General features: G+C 35.5%; 1 protein-coding gene across 1 annotated transcript in view; it reads right to left on the reverse strand.

Moving 5' to 3' along the window:
• Nucleotides 1–18,919, reverse strand: part of LOC112044369 (uncharacterized) — a gene marked incomplete in the record, with an annotated part of 306,951 nt that extends 288,032 nt beyond the window's left edge. Inside the window, 1 exon segment of the mRNA XM_052888004.1 lies at nt 18,904–18,919.
• Between the last annotated feature and the right edge of the window lie 447 nt (nt 18,920–19,366).

Consider the following 19,366-nt stretch of genomic DNA (forward strand, 5'->3'; position numbering starts at 1 on the left):
ACACAATGCTTTATAAAGACGGCTGAACGTGGTTTGTGGTGTTTTCTGTATTCTGTGATTGTACCATAACGATATCTTTTATTATTTACAGTTGTTAAAATCTGTTTCTTGTCATGATACATCAAGTTACCAACATATGACATAGTATCGTGACAATCGTCGTTACCAACCCATATACGGCTCACTGCTGAGCTCGAGTCTCCTCTCAGAATGAGAGAGGTTAGGCCAATAGTCCACCACGCTGGCCCAATGCGGATTTGCAGACTTTACACACGCAGAGAATTAAGAAATTCTCTGGTGTGCAGGTTTCCTCACGATGTTTTCCTTCACCGTTTGAAACACGTGATATTTAATTTGTTAAAATGCACTCAACTGAAAAGTTGGAGGTACATGCCCCGGACCGGATTCGAACCCACACCCTCCGGAATCGGAGGCAGAGGTCATATCCATTGGGCTATCACGGCTCCATCGTGACAATACATAAAACCAATATTTGAAATTGCTAACACGATTGAGATCGTTATAGAATCAAACATAACCCTGTCCACCTTCCAACTAGCTGTAGACCAGGGTTGCGAGACTAAAATTCATTGTCCTATAAAAAGGGAGGCCCTGTAATAGATCGTTAAATTTAAAACAGACTGATAATAATGATGATGAGAGTGATTCGAACACTGAAATACCTCATCAAAGTTGAAAAAACAACAAGTAGATACATTTCGTTCGTTCTCGCAACGCACGAAATAAACAATGTCAATATTGCGTTCCGCAAACAATCATAACTCACTGGAGCCATAACCGATGGGTAATAAACTGATGGAAAATCTGAACAGATGCCGGGTTAGTTTTATCGCGAATAACATTGTCAACATCAAACATTGTATGGTGGAACGATGGCGCTACATGTTTCAGTACTTACTTCAACAGTAAACTTTATTACAAAGATAAAACATTCCATTTACAACAATATGGTTCGATCAATTTTGTGACACTTTTTTTTTTTTATTCTTTACAAGTTAGCCCTTGACCACAATCTCACCTGATTGTAAGTGATGTAATCTAAGATGGTAGCGGGCTAACTTGTTAGGAGCAGGAAGACAATCCACACGCCTTTCGGTTTCTACACGGCATCGTACCGGAACGCTAAATCGCTTGGCGGTACGTCTTTGTCGGTAGAGTGGTAACTAGCCACGGCCGAAGCCTCCCACCAGCCAAAAAAATTTTAGTAGTAAATACTACTTTTAGTTATACAAATACGAATTTAAGTAACACAAATAATAATTTTAGACAATGAGATGATTCTAACAGGGAAATCTTCTAAAACTAAAGTTGTGTACTTGACTTTTGCAGCTCAATGCTTTTAAAAGTTTTGTCATTCATAGCAGGGATGATGCCTTGGTGCTACTCTACTCAGCGTTTGGTACATGTACAAGTTGAGGTCGTCGTTATCAACCCATATTCGGCTCACTGCTGAGCTCGAGTCTCCTCTCAGAATGAGAGGGGTTAGGCCAATAGTCCACCACGCTGGCCCAATGCGGATTGGCAGACTTCACACACGCAGAGAATCAAGATAATTCTCTGGTATGCAAGTTTCCTCACGATGTTTTCCTTCACCGTTTGAGACACGTGATATTTAATTTCTTAAAATGCACACAACTGAAAAGTTGGAGGTGCATGCCCTAAACCGGATTCCAACCCATCACCCTCCGGAATCGGAGGCAGAGGTCATATCCACTGGGAGGGCACGTATATAATCTTAATAATAAATGTCTTAATTTCACTGTCGCATTGTAAACAACGAAAGTTGTTTAAACTAATTATACCTAAATATTGTCTACAATGTCGAGTGTGTGTTCTGGAAGTGTAAAAAACTATATATACGTACATGAATATATGCTGAAAATGAACGCTAAATTTTGCATGTGTAATTGAAGTAACTAGAATCGAATCACTTTTTGCGATGATTTTCTAGGCAAGTACCGTAAATAGTAGAAAATCTTTGGTCACAGAGTACAAAAATATGCAACATTATTTTTTTTCTGAATGCTACGCCATGAGATGCTACTAATGTTATTGAGGAAAAACTTGAAAAAAACAATAATCCTATTACAAAAGCGTGACTTTTATTTTATCGAATAACGTTGGTCATAACTGCTTAACCGGATAACAATGACATAGTAGAAAAATTGTTTCATAACAAAGAAATATTACAAAGTGACTTTGTACAAAAATACGGTCTCTTGTTTTCAGGAACGGATATTTTTCTGTAACTATTTAAGTAGCTGAATCCTGCAATTTCACCAAATCTCGCTTACTAGCTTGAATACTTTCGAATAGGCATCGACATTATTTTGGTTCACTCCCAACTTTCACACAACCTAGAGTTATTGGTTTACCTATACAGTATCCATAACAATAAAAGTAAAAGTGTACGAGTATTATACAAGTAGAAGTTTCAAACGAGAATTACTAACAAACATAAGATTTAATATTGCGATGATTAATTTAACATAGTAGAAATCAAATATGTTAAAAGAAATAACTTTAAATAGTTAAAAAAAATACTCTTTTAGCACGCACTAACTATTACAAATATTGGATTGAAGTCACGTGATTATTTTTTTCATATTCCTGACAGCAAACCCTTTCATTTGATATTCATATCATGCGGATAGATTTCAAAGCCAGTCCGCCATCTTGGGGAGGCCGCCATATTGGATTTGTAATGACGTTTCTTAGCTAGTCATGTATTGTCACCAGAGCGTGTGCAAAATTTCATCCTAATCAAAGACCGGGAAGTGGCTCAAATTAAGATTCCAAGATTTTCTTACATACATAGTTACAAGTGAAGCTAATATAAAGCTTGTAAAAAGAGGCAGATAGGTTATACGCGGACCGCAAGTGGAACGTTAAAACTATGCTAATTAGCAAACCTGAGTGCTTGAACTCAGTTCCAGCACTGTCATCGCTGATCGCACCGTTGACAACGCCGCTGAAATATTCTTTGTGTGCCAGTTGTAAACATTTACAACTGGCACACAAAGAATATTGGTTTATGTTACCTATATACCTCTATTTCTTCTAACATCATTAGTGGAAATATTGATGTGTTACTATTGCAAATGGCTACTTAAAGATCGTGACCAGCATTTATACTATAATTCCCTGGCAATTTATATTCGTGTCTCGAGATCATCTTTGAACGTAAGTGCTATACCGATAACCGGGCACACATAAGCCTTCAATCCCATGGCGAGAAAGATAATTGTTGGCCTTTAATCCAGAACGGAAATTACTAGCAAGACTAGGACTAGTATACAAGTTCACTAGCTAATAAGATTACAAGATTATGTATATTACAAAAGAAAGTAAAGTGTTATGATTTTAGCAGTCTATATTTTTGAATTTTTGTTTTGTTTCTCATTCTCACCTTCTCTCTGTCGCTCTCCCTGACTCCTTTAACTTCGTCATTATCATTATCATCATCATCATCATCATCATCATCATCATCATCATCATCATCATCATCATCATCATCATCATCATCATTATCATCACCCTGTAACACGATTTTTATTCCTCTAATTTAATGTAATGACATCTTTGAATCTTTAACTATCCAGCGGTGTAATTAAATTTTGGATGGAAGTGATAGATCAATAATATATAGCTATAGTTTGAAACTATCTGATCCCTGATCGAATTAATTTTTGAATTATCTCAAACTACAGAAGCAATTTTAAGACGTCACACAATCGCCCTCCCGCTATCCCTCAGATATGCACACTCTTACAAATGGTAAACCAATAACACACCCCTTTAGCATAAGAGGTTAAGAAGAGGAAATGGATGTTTACTACGCCAATAGCTCAATCTCTGCTACGGCTAAATTACTCCTTTAATTATAAACTGTAGAATAGTCCATACATCAGTCAGAGTAATTACAGTCGCTAGGTAATCATTGTTTTCGTTTTGCGCTATATCTACTACAATACTTCACAAATGACGATATCAAACGAGCTGCAACGAGACGTTGGATGCAGGTGGCTCAATATCATGATGTTTAGAAGGTCTTACAAGAGGCCTTTGTCCAGCAGTGGACGTCCATCCGCTAATTAAGATAATGATGATGATGAGGACTGTGTTTCACTGTCAAAGCTATATGTGATCATTTTTGAGGTTCTCATTTAATTTAAGAGTTCATAAGTTGACCTTTTGACTCCATTATAAAACCAGCTCCATGGTACCCTATTATGTCACTGATGATAAACAAGTAGGTCTTTTCTAGTGCTTCAAATTTGAATACAATTGGACATATCATAGGGTATTCAAGAGTAAGTATTACGAGAGAAGAAATCATGTGTTAGTAGAGTGTAATTCTGTCTCAAGCATGAATAAAATTACCTATAAATAACATAGGGTGATTAAAAACACAAATTTTCTTAAATCCTGATTAATGATAATAATATTGGTTGAATAGATCAACAGTTGTATCAGTTAATAGGAAAATTTCTATAGTATTTTTTATGAAGGGCTATTACGCATCAGTACATATACAGTTCCGTAAGCTCGTTGGCTTAAAAATATACCATTAAGCCTTGAAGCGTTAAAACAATATCACATTGGCGTAGTATAGGGACACCGAGATCATTTATTTGCTGCCCTGTGGGCGGTTGTATTGTGTTCCGACTAGGGTGACTATATAAAGTCAACTTGGGGGAGACTGTCCTGTTTTTTCATTTAATATTTCAGTTATGTGTGCTTGAATTTCGTCAATACGTTTAAGTTACGTACATCGTTCGTTATCAACCCATATACGGCTAACTGCTGAGCTCGAGTCTCCTCTCAGAATGAGAGGGGCTTAGGCCAATAGTCCACCACGCTGGCCCAATGCGGATTGGCAGACTTCACACACGCAGAGAATTAAGAAATTCTCTGGTATGCAGGTTTCCTCACGATGTTTTCCTTCACAGATTGAGACACGTGATATTTTATTTCTTAAAATGCACACAACTGAAAAGTTGGAGGTGCATGCCCCGGATCGAATTCGAACCCACACCCCCTGAAATCAGAAGCAGAGGTCATATCCACTAGGCTATCAAGTTACGTACATAAGTTTAACGAATTCGAACTGTCATACTATAGATCCCTATAGACTTACGGACAGATATGGTCTAAGATGGCAAAGGTATGGCTGATCTTCGTCATTTTATAAATTCAAATTCAAAATTCATTTATTTCAATCAGGCTTAGTTCACAAGCACTTTTGAAACGGCAAGTTATGTCATAATTAAATTTAATGGTGGAAATTATACTTAGTCGAATAGTAAATTTACGAGGGTTCTAAACGCACCTTGGGCCGGGAAGAAAGCTGAAAGTCCTTAAAGATGTGTGTGAAGTGTCTCTAGCATATGGTTCCCAGTTCCCATGGGACAACGTGATGAAACAAAATAAAAAAATTACATTTTATAGACTTGGACGTTTGATTATGGACATTTTAAATATGCTGTCTACCAATGATCCGAACTCTTTACCGTATGATAGAAACATGGGCTAACAATTTACTGTCAGTTTTTCTAAAATCAAAAATCTGGCTGATACTCGCTCTTCTGAAAATAAAGTACAGTAGTTTATTATAAGTCTATTTTTAGAATGGGAATTAAGTTAGGCCTTGCTTTGCAGGCCATATATGTCCTAGCCTATATAAGTCATTTCTGGCGCAGTCGAATATTTCTCAATTGAGTTCATAACCAGATTTTCCGAACCAATTCATACAATTTGACCATTAGCCTTGATTAAATTAGGGTTATATTTTAAAAATTCAAATTGGGACTTCCATTTTGAAGCCCGTAATGGTGGCTCTACTCCCAACTCACTATCGTATTTGGCGGCGAGCCAGAACGAATGCGAAGCTATGAGCAACACAGGTTACTAAGACCTGTATCGGTTAATCAACCCGATGCGAGGATTGTGAAATAACACCACTTTGTTGTAATGCGTAATTAGTTAACAAATTCATTTGGACAAAGGCCAATGGGAGTACTGAAGGCGGTTTTTTTATTTTTTTTTAATTACCCAACCAGACAATGTTGTAGAAGATTACCGTCAATAATTTGTAAATTTCCGCCAAATTAAGAGGTGTACCAAATTTTACAGATGTTGTATTTTTTTAACGACATCTGTTTCCATGTATATATTTGAAGTACTAATTCTTATACAATAAACTACCCATAATCTATTTACATACTAGTCCCGACCGATATCAATTAGAGGATTTAAAAGGGGACAGATTATATTGTTGGTTTTTTAGGATTGAATAGGCATTGAAACTACTGGACCGATTGATTTTACAATTATCGATATTAATAAAAGTAATGCTTGTGCAACCCGAATTAACATTTTGAAAGTACTTGACTGATTCTAAGTAATATTTTACCAATGGAAAGCTACATCACTAGCGAGTAGTATTGGCTATATTTTATAACAGTATTCCTATGGGAACAGGAACAACGCGGGCGACACCGCGATGCACCACTGCTACCTAACCTAAACCTTAACAGAGACAACGTCTGTGTCTATCATTTTAGTCTTTAACGGTGTTTAACCAAATGCTGATATAAATATGGCGAACTAAAGATATGATTTCTCACATCAAATTATCACGAGGAAAATTTAAAAATATTGGGCTTTTTAGTGAGTTAGAGTTAAACAACTAAATTTCTGAAACTAGGTCAAAGTCCATTGATTTTATAATGACGAAACAATGAAACAGGATGTTTAAATTTTTACATCATTTATTTTATTTATAATTCGCGTGTGAGTTTGCTTGAGCTCATTTTTAATATAGATCATTGATTCCCTTCATTGGACACATAAATGTCGCGGTGGCTTATAGACGCGGCCACGAGCATGGTGTATACTATTGAATGTCGGTATTTTATACGTCCCAAAAAATACTCCAAAAACCATGATCCAAACTCTTTAAGTGCCAAACTTACCTGTATTATACTTATAATAATATAATTAACTAGCTGACCCTTTGCGGTTTCACCCGCGTGGCTACCGTTCCCGTAAAAATACAGGGACAGTACATTAATTACAGCCTTCCTCAATAAATGGGCTATCTAACGGTGAAAGAATTTTTCAAATCAGACCAGTAGTTCCTTAGATTAGCGAGTTCAAACAAACAAACTCCTCAGCTTTATAATATTAGTGTAGATATATTCAAACCATTACAGTACTTTTATATATTACTTGCTCTCAGTTCATTCGAAGGTACTCATTCATCTTACGTAGGTAATTCCGAATGCCGCCCAAAATTCAATAGCGACAAAATCTCATTTCCGGTTAGCCGTCGGTTAGTCAATTTCGCTGGCAGGTGTTCAAGACTTTTTTCCAAAGGAGGTATTCAAGAAGTTTCCACTCTTATTTCCTTATATAAAACTTTTACCGACATCTTATAGAGAGGATCGTTGGATCTTAAATTTGATCAACTTTTATCATTTTCTTATATGCTTATTCACTTGACTGTAGCATTTATGTTTAAACCTTTTTTACTTTTTAATTCAATTGGAAAGTGATTCAGGAAATCCAATGCTTAAAAAGTAGTCACTGAATGACTTTAAACAGTGAATGAATGAAAATGTAAAGGGGGCTATGAGAAGACAAAACTATTTTTGTAATTTTTTTCAATCTCTTCACAAAATTTTCCCAAAGTAGTAAACGAATTTCTAAAATAGGTCAGAACAACGCATAAGCTTGTATAATAAAGAAAGGTATCAATAACAACCCATATTCGGCTCACTGCTGAGCTCAACCCTCGACTTAGAATGAGAGGGGTTAGGCCAATAGTCCACCACGCTAGCCCAATGTGAATTGGGCGACTTCACACACGCAGGGAATGAAGAAAATTCTCTGATATGCAGATTTCCTCAAGATGTTATTTCTTCACCGTTTGAGACACGTGATATTTTTTTAATGCACATAACTGAAAAGATAGATGTGCATGCCCCGGATGATGGAACCCACACCCTTCGGAATCGGAGGAAAGGTCCACTGGGCTATCACGGCTCTGAAAAAAAAATGCCAGTTCCCTTTGGACAAAGTCAGTGGCAACAGCTAGTTAGAATACGAATAATTTTACTAAACATTTCACACAAGACACCACGTCAGGGCCCTGGCCGAGGCTCCTTATAGGAGAGGAGATATGGAGCTTAGACCCATCACGCTGCCCCAATGGTTGGCTTACCACGAAACTCGTGATTCATCACACTATCATAAAGCCGAAAATTTGTGTGTAAGTATGTATGTTTCTTCCTCCTTTACGCTGCGACTACTGAAGCGGGAATGAAAAAGACTAATATTATAAAGGCGAAAGTTTGTTTGTTACTGTGTGTGTGAGTGTGTATGTTTGTTCTTTGTTGCATCAATAATGCGTAAAGGAATTTTAAGAAAGTTTATTTTATGAAAAAAAATTAAAACACACGTAATTTTACAAGCAGTGCTCGGGTAGGGACTTATATTGGGAAGATCTGTAGTTAATACTAGCCTACACTCCGCGGTCTCAGTCGTGTATAAAATAGTCAATGATACTCACAAATAACGTAGCTTTCTAGTGTTAAAAGAATTTGCGATATCAGTTCAGTAGATCCAAACATTACAAGACAGTGGATTCAGACATTCCTCCAACAACACACAAACTTTACCTCTTCATAATATTCAGTATAGAAAAGGAATACCGAACTCCTATTTCAACGAGCACGTTAATTAAATTTATTATTGGATAAGTAACCATCAAATAAATTCGCCCAGCTGAATAGCGGAACGAGCGAAATGCCTACCCCTAATTAGTTTTGATACGGACGAAATCTGGGAAATTAATGCGGCCTCTTCAAATGTGCCCGCAAATAAACAAATCAAAGCTAAGGGGGCGACCACACTTAACGTAAACTTAGTCGCATGTTGTTAAGGTAAGTTGATTTTCACATTCTACCCATCATAACTTAACCCGCGAGTATGTTGTAGACTGCATTCTGACTATACCATACCATGCATTACAGTCAAGCTTGCTTGAGTAGATTTTTTAATTACTTTCAACTGGTACTAAGTCTAAGTTTACAGTCCAGGATCCGTAGAACTTTTTTAACAACTGATTACTCGTTTTCGATTTTCGATTTTTTCGTGAGTGGCTTCATCTCGATGAGACGATCAACTTTTTTATTTACGAAAATTTTTGACTCTGGTAGCGAATTACCAGGTAATAAAAATTTCTGAGCGTCGAAACGAGATAATGTGCCATAAATTTGTAGTACATTGTAACTGATACGTTGTATAACTATTAATTTACTATTCCACAGCTATCATCATCGACAGTTTCGACTTTCTTCCAACGTTAGATGTAATTTATATCATCTGCCGCCCGTCCCTTCTTTCTCTGCGGTTAAAGTATCTACTATAAATCAGTAAATTATGTGACGTCTCAGTCAGCGACTAACTTTAAGTCAGGTGTGGTCCCTCCCTTACAGATAAGTCCGTGTCTCCCGGATCATAACTTCCTAAGCCGTCCATAATTGCCCGATCGCCTCCACGTTCGCCGTATAATGGCTGTCCTTACGTTACGCGACAAGTTAAGCCTGAAACCGAAACGACTTTGATTATTGTCAGGAATGGTCGTCGTCATCAACCCATATTCGACTCACTGATGAGCACAAGTCTCCTCTCAGAATGAGAGGGGTTAGGCCGATAGTCCACCACGCTGGCCTAATGCGGATTGGCAGACTTCCTACACGTAGAGAATTAAGAAAATTCTCATGTATGCAGGTTTCCTCACGATGTTTTTATTTCATCGTTTTAGACACGTGATATTTAATTTCTTAAAACATAACTGAAAATTGGAGGTGCATGCCCCGGACCGGATTTGAACCCACGCTCTCCGGAAACGGAGTCAGAGGTCCACTGGGCTATTACGGCTCAGGAATGGTCATAATTTTGTACCTAGTTATTGCTGTTAGCCTATTTTAGCGGCGACCTACAACTCTAGAAGCGGTCGACCTCCTTATAGGGTAGAAAAATATGGAGCTTAAACCCACCACGCTGCTCCAATACAGGTTGGCGGGCTTAGAGTGATAAAGATTACATCATTACCATTAAAAAAAAGATTCATTTTTACGTAGGGATTGCTGACAGATGTTAATGATTATTTTACCAATAGAAAGCCACATTGTTTATGAGTGACATAGACTATATTTTTTTCCTGTATTTCCACGGAACTACTTGGGAGAAACCTCGGCTTCAGCGTCGGCAAATAAAGATTTTATTAACTTCCAAGTTTAACCTAACATACGTAAAGGCCACGTGAAATAAAAACTTATTAAAACAATTTCAAAGCGACCGTTATATTTTGACAAATGGACATCAAAACATTTTTTGTTCCAAGATAGCCACACGACAAACCGCAAGAAGTTTCATGATCCCCGAAGTTTGCCAATAAAACTTTTAGTGGACATCATTTGTCACACACAATCACATAGGCTATATTATATACTGTATATACTTGATTCATATATTGAAAATATATATAATACTATAGACTTGGATACTTTTATTTCGGTATTTTTCCATCTAGAAAAACTGGTAATAACCTCGGATAGGCTTATGAGGCCTTCATCGTATCTTATCTATTAACAAATATACAATAAATAACATTGAATTAAAAATTTTTAAACACCTATAACATTAAATTGAAAATTTTAAAATACCCCTGAAGTTCAAGAAATTATTGATTACTCTCTCGATCAAGTCATCAATATTCTCTTTCAATGCGCTTTCATTTGAGTCCCCACTTGAGTATATTTGCAGACATTCGGTTATTCTTCCCCACTTTAACCCCCACAACTTTTAAACGGCTCAACCGATTTTCATCAATCTTGTCTAAGAACACTCGCACATAAGTCACTCTTGATACGAAATAAGCTAAATTACAATCACAAACAGACTGATAGACAGACAGAGACTCTAACTTATAACACCCCTCTTTGTGCTTCGGGGGTTAAAAATGAATAAATATCTAAGACTAGCGGACGCCCGCGACTTCGTTCGCGTGGAATTTTGTTTTCAGGAATCCCTCGGGAACCATGGATTTTTTCGGGATAAAAAGTAGCCTATTTGTTAATCCAGACTATAATCTATCTCTACTTCAAATTTCAGGTCATTCGGTTCCGTAGCCGAGGCGTGAAAAAGTAACAAACATTCATACCATCAAAATCATCAGGTTTTCACAAATCTCGAGAATTCATGGATTTTTTTCAGGATACAAAGTAGCCTATGTGTTAATCCAGAGTAAAGTCTATTTCCATTCCAAATTTCAGCCAAATCGCTTCAGTAGTAGCGGCGTTAAAGAGTAACAAACATACATCCATACAAACTTTCGCGTTTATAATATTAGTAGGATTCACATTGGTCATGTCAGCTTTCCAACAAAAATTGTGTGCATTATAATCGGTCTATTAGTTTAGAAATCAAACTTAAATAACACTCAGTCTTACTTACATAGAAGATTAAAAAACACTAATTTCAAGGTTTTTTTGTGCTCCCTCTCTAAAAAGACACACGCTAAATTTCTTTACTCAAACTGTTTCTGAGGAAAAGGCCTTTCTTATCTATATCTATACTAATATTATAAAGCTGAAGAGTTTGTTTGTTTGTTTGATTGATCGCGCTAATCTCAGGAACTACTGGTCCGATTTGAAAAATTCGTTCAGTGTTGGATAGCCTATTTATCGAGGAAGGCTTAAGGCTATATATTATCCCCATATTCCTACGGGAACGTGAACCACGAGGGTGAAACCGCGCGCTGGCAGCTAGTTAAACAAATAAAGCCATAAGTGTTTTGTTTACACATTATAAAACCCTAAAATAATCTAGAGTACACGTTTGTATGACGTAGGAGTCCGAATCTTCAAGATTCCGAGTCTCACCTTGAAATATATCAGAGTTCATATAAAACTGTTGATGGATATACGACCAAGCCGAATAAGTATACTATTATATCGGGATACGTCATAAATGTATGTCGCTACCTCATAAGATTACAATTTTAGAATCTCCTCATTATTATTGTGTAAGTACCTACTAGCGGATGCCAACGACTTCGTCCGCCTGAAATTTAGTTTTTCACAAATCCCTTGGGAACCATGGATGTTTTCGGGATGATGGAAAGCCTATGTGTTAGTCCAGAGTAAAATCTGTTTCCATTCAAAATTTCAGCCAAATCGGTTCAGTAGTTGTGGTGTTACAGTAACAAATATCCAAACAAACATACAAACTTCGAGTTTATAATATTAGTGTGATAGGATTAGCGAGTTGGCCACTACCCTTCAATGAATTACGATATTATTCGTAATACGTTTTACCAGAACACAGTACCAGAGTGAGTATTTACAAGCAATGTACTGAAGCCGGTGAAACCCATTAAAAAAAGCAAACGTCACGCGTCATATACAAACTTTTTCATAATTGTATTTCAAAATTTAACACTAAGAACAATTACGTAAATTAATATAGTAATCAATAATTACCAATAAAAAAATACTCCAGCTTATTTCTTTAGTTTTGTAACCAGTTTTTAAAATATTTAAAAACATTTTAAGACATAATTTTTGTTGAATAATTTTGATAATAATTAATGATGCGACGGTTCGTGTCGTACTGACTCGAGAATGTATTACTTCTTGAATTTCGTATTTGGAGCGGCTACGACACGATCGTATTCTGTACGCTCCATCTGTATATTATTGATTAATCTGTGACCAGAAAATGATAAAAAACTTCATACCCGTACTAGATCTACCACTCTCGCCATCTTAAAATGAACAATCTATACCTAATACACGTTCCGCGCTACGAAAATATCTTATTAATCTCATTTAACGATCCATCGTAAAGCTATATAATATCTATTAAGTCTAAACGAAAATAAATGAGTTAGAAGAATTTTGTGTAAACATAACCCAACGGAATCGGATAATTAGGCGATTAATAGACAATAAACTCTAGTCAAAGTGTTCATTATCGAAAATAGATTTAATGGTACAATTTTATAAGAAACTACTACTAGTACCATGAAAAATTTTCCTCTTATAAATAGGTACGTAACATTATTACACAATTTTATAATTCGTACTAGCTGACGCTGCGCGGTTTTACCCGCGTGGTTCCCGTTCCTGTAGGAATACGGGGATAAAATATAGCCATTAGCCTTCCTCGATAAATGGGCTATCTAACATTAAAAGAATTTTTCAAATCGGACCAGTAGTTCCTGAGATTAGCGCGTTCAATCAAACAAATAACTGTTAAAAATGAGAGCTTTAGTATCAGAGTTATATTAATTAAACCAATAATAACACCATATTAGCCACTCATTACTACATCAACCTGACTTAATTATATTTCCTATTTCATATACAACCCTTCAGCATTATAATATTAGTATAGATTAGTGTGCATTTCCCTTATTGAATTCAGCAGCGAGAATTTTCGCTTAGGACTTAATACAAATGGTGCTATTTTCCAATATGGACAGTTTAAACCTTCATTCATTATTATCATCTTCATGTTAAGCCGATGGACGTACATTGATAGACATGTGCTTAAACAATTAGGTACTTACTGCAATTAAAAAATGTAGTAGGTACCTACGTGTTTTTTTTCAAAACAACTGTGTTTTCAAGTGATCATAGTTATTTACACGATACTAAGACACGTGCAAACTTTTAAACTTTTTTGTCTGTAATTTTTTGGTAATTTAAAATCGGTCTTGGATTTTTCCATTATAAAAAGTATCCTATAGGTATATTGTTCAATATAACCAATTCAATTACATGTTTCCAGGCTAATCTTTTTAACCGCTGGACTGATTTTAATGGGATTTTTATATAAATTTAATTGGTTATTGTACAAATGTATTTTTTTTTCTTATGTAAACTGATTTAATGTAATCGTCAATTTATTTTAATATTACGGAAATGTGCATGCCGTGTCTACCTTCATTTGATTGTGCAGAGCCTTGTGTTTGTGTTTTTTTTTAGATAGTATTTGTGTAAATGCTGCGACAGTCACTGGTGGACCAAATAAATAAATAAATAAATACAATATATTGATACTTTTTATAATGAAAAATCCAAATACAGCGGGATGCGTTAAAAATGTGAATGTGAATCTTACACGGATGAAGTCACGTCCGCTAGTTTAAGAATAAGATTCTATTGTAATTTTTGACAAAATATCCTAGTTTCTCTAAAATATAACAATAGATCTAACAAAGAAGTCAAGTTGTGGTATTACAAGTACGTCCATCTAGTCCAGCAACACGATTGGCAATTTAAGTTGAACTCTGAGGGGAAAATCCGAAGTTAAATTGCCACATAACTCTGGCAAACGAGATAAATCAGTCCGTCTTGCCAACTTATTTCAATAATAGCATACGAAACTGAAATATGCAACTCGGTTTACGGTCCATCAAGCTTTCCTACGAGCCTTTCGCATAAGTGAATTGGCTGCTACGAATATCCATATTCCTTGTATGAAATCCGCGAGATAGATGGAGAGCTGGTCGACATTTTTGTGTAGGTATTTGAGGCAGGCTGAAAAGTTTTACCACAGCCTTGTATAAAACCATTATGATACGAATATCTGCACATTCTACTAATCCTATCCTACTAATTCCTACTAATATTATAAATGCGAAAGTTTGTATGGGTGGTTGGATGTGTGTTTGGATGTTTGTTACTCTTTAACGCCGCTACTACTGAAGCGATTTGGCTGAAATTTGGAATGGAAATACCTTCTTCTATACTAAATTCTATATTTTTTTACCTTTAAATTTAATATTTAAAGAAGAAAATAGCTAAATAAACTAACTAAATAACTTAGCTAGCTTAGCGAACTTAAGCCACTCAAATATTTTTTGCAAGCATTTGGCACAGTCAAAAAAGCGACTATTTATTTATTTATTTATTATTATTCTACAAAAAAACATATTTAAATTAAGCCTAACCATAGCCTAAACAATCTGTCCTATTTATTATTTTTGAATTGAAATCTATAGGTATAAAAATTAAATTTCAGATTGTGCCAAAAATAGTTATTTTGCAAAAAATCTTCACTCTCGAGATATAAGGGTTGCCATATCCTTTTCTGTGTTAGGGTAGTATAGATCCTATACAGAACATGTTTTGCATTTGCCTCTAATTTTTTTTGCAAATACCTACCCAAAAATGTCTACCAGCTCCCGAATAAGGAGCGCCAGTGGATTTTATTACCCGAGTTTTCTCGAAGAGTTGCCAGTTCTACCCTCCTGATAAATTATGTTGTTTTCGCCGAGTTCCCCTTGCGGTGGGAATCTATTGAACTGAAGCAAGAGAATGCTGTAAGCAGTGAAAACATCGCGGCGCCTCTTGTGTTTATGTCTGAAGGAATACTGATAACATCAAGGTTGAACCGTCAAATGGGTTTGTGATCTTTTACGGCCCTATTAGTTAAGCTACTCGTGGGTAGAAAAAAGGTTCTTATGTATTTTCACGGTAATAGGTGCTATACTAACTAACAACTAATAACTAACTAACTATAATATCAAAAGTCAAAATATTTAAATAGAGGATGACAGCTGATTTACTGTAGTGGGCATAGTTGGAAGTGTCCACAGTGTCCACAGATTATTATTGAACGTTTGAAAAAAAACAACCGTTCAGTAATAATCTGTTACGCGTGACATTTAGTTTTTAATGGGTTTCAAAGGCTTCATCACGATGCTTGACTCATTCTGGATCATCTTTATTCTGTGCACTTTAATAAGACTTTCCTTTAAGCTTGCGTTTAAATAATCTTTCAATTATAATTATTCATGTCAATTAATAAAAAATACTCCATCTTATTTCTTTAGTTTTTGTGAACAGTTTTTAAAATATTTAAAAACATAAGACACCATTTTTCTTGAATAATATTGAAAATTACTGATGCGACGCTTCGTGTCGTACTGACTCGAGAATGTATTCGTTTTTGAATTTTTGTATTTGGAGCGGCTACGACAACGTGGTGTTTCGTGCGCTCTGTCTGCCTATTATTCTTTAATCTGTGTTATAGTGTTAATGATTATATATATGATAGAACAGCTTGGTGTTGAACTGCACATGCTGCACTGCGCTCTGTAAAATGGTGGTAAACAACAAAAAAATAAATCTTGGCTAAGTTTGTTGTGGGCTCTTTTCTTACTTATTTTAATTTTAAATTTTCAAATTTAATTGCCACCATTAATCATGACATAACTTGAAGTTTCAAAAGTGCTTGTAAACTAAGCCTAATTGAAATTAATTAATTTTGAATTTGAACGGAAATCCACGTTATTTGCGAGTGTCATAGGCTTTAAGGCAACGGGCAACTAATCTTTCTATAGGCCACTAGAACTGCAGAAGAACATTTATTACGTATCCACTTTGTAGTAGTATATTTCTCTCGTACCGAGTAACACATTTGTCGTCGCGACAAACAATGGCCCAATAGTTACTTAACTAGGACGATCCCTAAATCCATCTCTGTCATTCTTCACACTAATCTCAATCAGCCGTCTCTTTTCTGCACGACCTGCAATCTCGAGTCGCCCTAATGATATTTGTGGTTGATTATAATTATACATGGCCTCCTTTGAAATGTCAAGCTGTATTTAATTAAAGACGCCGTTTAATTATAGATCGGATGCTTTTTGTCTTAAATGAAATTAAAATTTATATCAAAGATCGTTTGTGAAACTCATTCCGAGTTACTTTGACAACACGCGTTGTTTAAACGAAGTCTACAATCAAACAAATTAGAGGCTGTATGTCTCAGCCCCCATTCGCACGAGAGTTTTTTAACGGACGTTAATAAGCGTTCTAAGAAATTAATTCGTATTAATAAGCGTTTTAACAAATTAAATATCATGTGTCTCAATCGGTGAAGGAAAACATCGTGAGGAAACCTGCATACCAGATAATTATCTTAATTCTCTGCGTTTGTGAAGTCTGCCAATCCGCATTGGGCCAGCGTGGTGGACTATTGGCCTTACCCCTCTCATTCTGAGAGGAGACTCGAGCTCAGTGAGCCGAATATGGGTTGATGACGACGAATAAGCGTTCAAATATAACAAATCCATTCCCAAATATATATTCACATGATAATGTTTTTAAAACGCGACGCTTTTTTTCGAGCAGTGTTGCATTTTCAATTATGGGCGTTGGAAATACACCTTTAAATACTGAAATAAATACTTGGAAATATAGTTTCGAGGTATTTATTTTATTGTTATTTATGTAGTATATATTATATATTTTTTTTTGAGTTGTAATATATTCTGTAATACATAAGTTAATTTTAATAACATATTTACGTATATATAATTATTTATTATTTATATATATAATTACATATAATGTACCTGTTGCACCTTCCCGCTCTTTCTTCGCAAGTTCTCTCTCTCTTCAATGGATTCCTGGTAGAGATTACTTATAGTAATAAGGCCGCCTTTGCAAATTTTTTTTACTTAAACTTAGCATAAGTTTAAATTATCTTTTTAATGTTTTATTTTTTATTGGTTTTTTGTGTGCAATAAAGTATTTCTTCTTCTTCTTTATTTAAATTCATACTATATTTGAACGCTTTTTTAACGTCCGTTAAAAAAACTCTCGTGCGAATGAGGGATAACTGTCGGTTTTTAATGTACCTACCGATTTAATTTAGAACATTTCGAAGGAAACGTACCAAAATCCTTCTTTATCTTTTCCCAAGTGAAATAAGTTTGATAGATTTGACCTACTTTCCCTTTAAAGTCGTAGAGCTATGTAACTTTTACGCAACCGTGTAACTTTAAAATTTGTATGGATTAGGGTTTATTTTTATAGAAAACTGCATCATTCATCATCATTATCAACCCACCTGAGCACAAGTCTCCTCTTAGAATGAGAGGCCAATAGTCCACTACGCTGGCCCAATGCGGATTTTCAGACTTCACACATGTAGAGAATTAAGAAATTTCTCATGTGTGCAGGTTTCCTCACGATGTTTTTCCTTCACCGTTTGAGAAACGTGATATTTAATTTCTTAAAATGCACACAACTGAAAAGTTGGATGTGCATGCTCCGGGCCGGATTCGAACCCACACCCTCCGGAATCAGAGACATGATTAAATTTGCATGTTAAAACAAAAATATTGGCGAAACTCCATCAAAAAATTCTTCATACTATTTTCACATTACAAAACGTCGAGAAAAACAACTTCACACTCAGAAGCGAATGAAAACCTTTCAAAGTTGAACTAAAACAGGCAGAAAGTAGAAGAAGGTACGTATACATCATAACCTCAGATGAGTTTAGAACTCCAAGAATTTATTAAAACTTTATCAAAGAGCGAACTGCTATTTCCTTTCAGTGTAGGAAGTGATGCTTGGGTTTGCTAATTCTACAAAACTAAAGCAAGATTATTTATTATTAGTAGACCTCGCGCGGTTTCACCCGCGTGGTTCCCGTTCCTGTAGGAAAACGGGAATAAACTAGAGCCTATAGCCTTCCTCGATAAATGGGTTATCTAACACTGAAAGAATTTTTCCAATCGGACCAGTAATTTCTGAGATTAGCGCGTTCAATCAAACAAACAAACGCTTCAGCTTTTTAGTATTAGTATAGATTTTTCATTGTTTTTTTTTTCTTTGCGCTTCTACTTGCTAATTTTTTTTTTTTTTAACTTTTCGCTTTTTTTTTAATTTCTCGCAGTTTCTGTTAGTTACATTGAATCATTCAAACTAATAAATGATGACAGAATGTTGATTAAGATTGACTGTAAACAGAAATTGTTGACTTAAGAATCCTATGGTATATCACTTACAAGCAGACAAGACTTTTCTGGACAAGACAACAAGTGCATTACCTGAAACAAACGAATTAAAATTTTATATAGAGAATAAAATCATACAAAACAAGGGAACATAGGAGGTAATAGTTATTTATTAATATAGAAGGTAATGTAATGAAGGCCATTGTAGCACTAATGATTTTAGCAAACAATCGACAACATAAGTGCTACATTCGCTAATTACGTGCAGTGCCTTACAATACTTTTTCTACGACCATAACAAAAGAAATGAAAAAATTGACAATACTTTGAAATAATATACATATAATTGGCTATAGGCGTAGCCTCCTAGATTTTGTATCTTATAAGGAAGCCAGAATGATAAAAGATACAAAGGGAATACAAAACAATGCAATGTAGCCAATGTCCTGTCAAAAAAATCGTAGCACGGTTTACCAGTGTGATAATAACCATTACCAAACGTATGTTTTT

Source organism: Bicyclus anynana, chromosome 21 (assembly GCF_947172395.1).
Source record: "Bicyclus anynana chromosome 21, ilBicAnyn1.1, whole genome shotgun sequence".
Taxonomy (NCBI): Eukaryota; Metazoa; Arthropoda; class Insecta; order Lepidoptera; family Nymphalidae; genus Bicyclus; species Bicyclus anynana.